Genomic DNA, 3507 nt, shown 5'->3' on the forward strand with positions numbered 1-3507 from the left:
ATTGTTAGCAGACCGGCTCGAACAAAATGCTTCGCAACATTTCTTTCGTCTTCACGTTCTGAGTTCAAATGCCGCCGAGGTCGATTTTGCCTTTCATCCTTTCGGGATCGATAAAATAAGTACCATTTAAGTACTGAGGGGGAGGGTCGATGTAATGACTCGTCCCCTTCTCTCAAAATTTCAGCCCTTGTGTCAATAGCAGAAAGAATTATTATTATTATTATCATTATCATCATCATCATCATTATTATCATTATTATTATCATTATTATTAGCGTTCAACATTTGGTAGTTTCAGGGAAATTTCTTCTGCATCGCCTGCATTTTGTGTTCTTTTTTGTTGTTGGGTGTGTGCAAATTCTTCCTGGTATTGTACTGCGTCAGTTTCTTTTTTTATTATTACTATTATTATTATTATTATTATTATTATCATTATTATTATTATTATTATTATTATTATTATTATTATTATTATTATTTATAAAGTATGGTGCAGTTTTTCGTTGTATTAGTGTTTGTATTGTACGTTGTGTGTATAATGCGTTGGGTATCCAATCTGCTGGTGGTACTTTATTTCATTGAATATTTGCTGTATAGGATGTGCCTTGTGGTTTGTGGATTTTGTTTAGGTTGTATTATTGAATTGATAGTGTCTTGCGTAGGATGTGGGTTGTTCCTAGCAGTGTTATTTTTTGCATTGTGTAGTGTCGAGGATCCGGATATTATCATTATTATTATTATTATTATTATTATTATTATTATTATTATTATTATTATTATTATTATTATAATCATCATCATCATCATCATTATTAGGACATGGGGTTGGCAGAATCGATAGAATGTTGGTAAAAAAAAAAAACCTAGCGATATTTATCCCAGCTTTATATATTTTGAATTGAAATCCTGCCAATTTCCACTCAGTCTTTTATCCCTCCGGAGTCGATAAAATAAAGTACTAGTCAAGTACCGGGGCCGATACAAAGGGCTAAACCTGCTCACCTCAAAATTGCTCGCTTTGTGCTTAAATCGAAAATAATAAAGGCGGCGAGTTGGCAGAAACGTTAGAGCGTGTGACAAAATGCTTAGCGATATTTCTTCCGGTTGTTTACATCCTGAGTTCAAATCACGCTGAGGTCAGCTTGGCCTGTCAAATCTTCGAGGTCAAGCAAATGAAGTATCAGTCAAGAACAGGGGCCGGTGTAATGCTTAGCAGTATTTCTTCCGGCTTCTTTACTCTCTGAGTTCAAATACCTCTGAGGTCGACTTTGCCTGTCATTCTTTCGAGATCGATAAAATGAGTACCAGTTAAACACTGGATCGATGTAATCGACTAGACCCCTACCCCAAAATTTCAGGCCTCATACCCTTAGTAGAAAGGATTATTATTATTATTATTATTATTATTATTATTATTATTATTATTATTATTATTATTATTATTATTATTATTATTACTATCGTTGTTGTTGTTATTATTATAATTATTATTATTATTATTATTATTATTATTTTAAAATGTAATTATTAAAACAATTTCATAAAACCCACTAATATTTACACGCATATTTACGTATGTATATATGTATGTATGTATGTATGTATGTATGTATGTATATGTGTAGATTTGTATATTTGGCTGTATATATGTATTCTCATGCATATAGTTACATATCTAGACATGCTCACATATATTTAAATGCTAAACTTCTGGAAAGTTTTACAGATTTTTACAATTCCAGTGATAGATAGGATCTGTAGTCCTCGAATTAGCATTCTCCTTTCTGATTTTGAGAAGCCTAATTATGTATATGTGTACGTATGTATGTATGTATGTATGTATGTATGTATGTATGTATTATGTGTGTGTGTATTATGTGTGTGTGTGTGTGTATGTATGTATGCATGCATGTATTCTGTGTTTCCTTGATTAATATTATACATTTTCAAGGTGGCGAACTAGCAGAAACGTTCGCGCGCCGGGTGAAATGCTTAGCGGTATTTCGTCTGCCGCTACGTTCTGAGTTCAAATTCCGCCGAGGTCGACTTTGCCTTTCATCCTTTCGGGGTCGGTAAATTAAGTACCAGTTACGCACTGGGGTCGATGTAATCGACTTAATCCTTTTGTCTGTCCTTGTTTGTCCCCTCTATGTTTAGCCCCTCCCTGGTGGGCAATAAAGAAATAAGAAACGTTAGCACGCAGGGCGAAATGCTTAGCGGTATTTCGTCTGTCTTTACGTTCTGAGTTCAAATTCCGCCGAAGTCGACTTTGCTTTTCATCCTTTCGGAGTCGATAAATTAAGTACCAGTTGCGTACTGCAGTCGATCTAATCAACTGGCTCCCTCCCCAAAAATTTCGGGCCTTGTGCCTAGAGTAGAAAAGAATATTATGCATTTTGGTTTCTTAAAAAAACTTTAGTTATAAGATCCAAAATTTCGTGCTCTGTAAATGAGAAAACTTTGTATTATATATATTTTAGACACTATAATTAATACAGAAGTACATGATAAGGTGGCCTTACGTATACTTGCAGATGTAGGCGGGATATGTGCATGCGCAAACACATAGTACCGTTTTTTTTTTTTTATTGAAATTCCTCTCAACGTAAATTAAAAATGTTGAACGAGTTTCAAAGATAAAATAAACAATCGAATATTATAAAGAGTGAAGTCTATAACCTATTATCAATATTAAGGTAGGTTTAACACACTACACTAGTGAGAAATAAAAATGAGAAGTAACAAATAAAAGAGCAGCTGTCTTGTGATCAAGGTGTTGCAATCACAATTGCTGAATCGCGATCTCGGTTCTCGGACTTTGTGGTATGTTGTGTTCTTAAGCAAAGCAGTTCATTTCACATTGCTGCAGTCCACTCAGCTGTAAATAAGTAACGCTATAAGGGACTAGCGTCCAGTTCAGCGGGATGTGGTTTCGGTCACTTATGTGCCATAGAAATCGGTTGAACGGATCCTATGAGCCCTGGGACACGAAATAGTAATAACCAAGGGTTGGCGACGAAGACGGCGACGAAGACGACGAAGACGGCGACGAAGACGACGAAGACGGCGACGAAGACGACGACGACGATGATGATGTATCTTCTAATAAAACCTTTGTCGTTTATGAAATATAAACCAGGCGAATTTTAGAGCTTCTTCACAGTTATTTGTGTGTGTGTGTGTGTGTGTGTGTGTGTGTGTGTGTGTGTGTGTGTGTGTGTGTGTGTGTGTGTGTGTGTGTATGCATGTGTGTGTGTATGTGTGTATGTGTGTACGTGCTGGGATTATATGACATTTTGTAAACAATAACATCATCGGCTCCTCGTTTCCAATAGGCCAATCCCCTCGAATTCTGACAGCGAAAGAGACAAGGAATCGCAAGTACAATTCGGTGTGGAACAAAATACCTCACAGGATATTTTTATTTGAAAACACTGATTTTCCAGTTTTCTCATCATCAAAAGTTATATTAATGTGTGTGTGTGCGTGTATACAAATATATATATA

This window comes from Octopus bimaculoides, chromosome 8, assembly GCF_001194135.2.
Source record: "Octopus bimaculoides isolate UCB-OBI-ISO-001 chromosome 8, ASM119413v2, whole genome shotgun sequence".
NCBI classification, from domain to species: domain Eukaryota; kingdom Metazoa; phylum Mollusca; class Cephalopoda; order Octopoda; family Octopodidae; genus Octopus; species Octopus bimaculoides.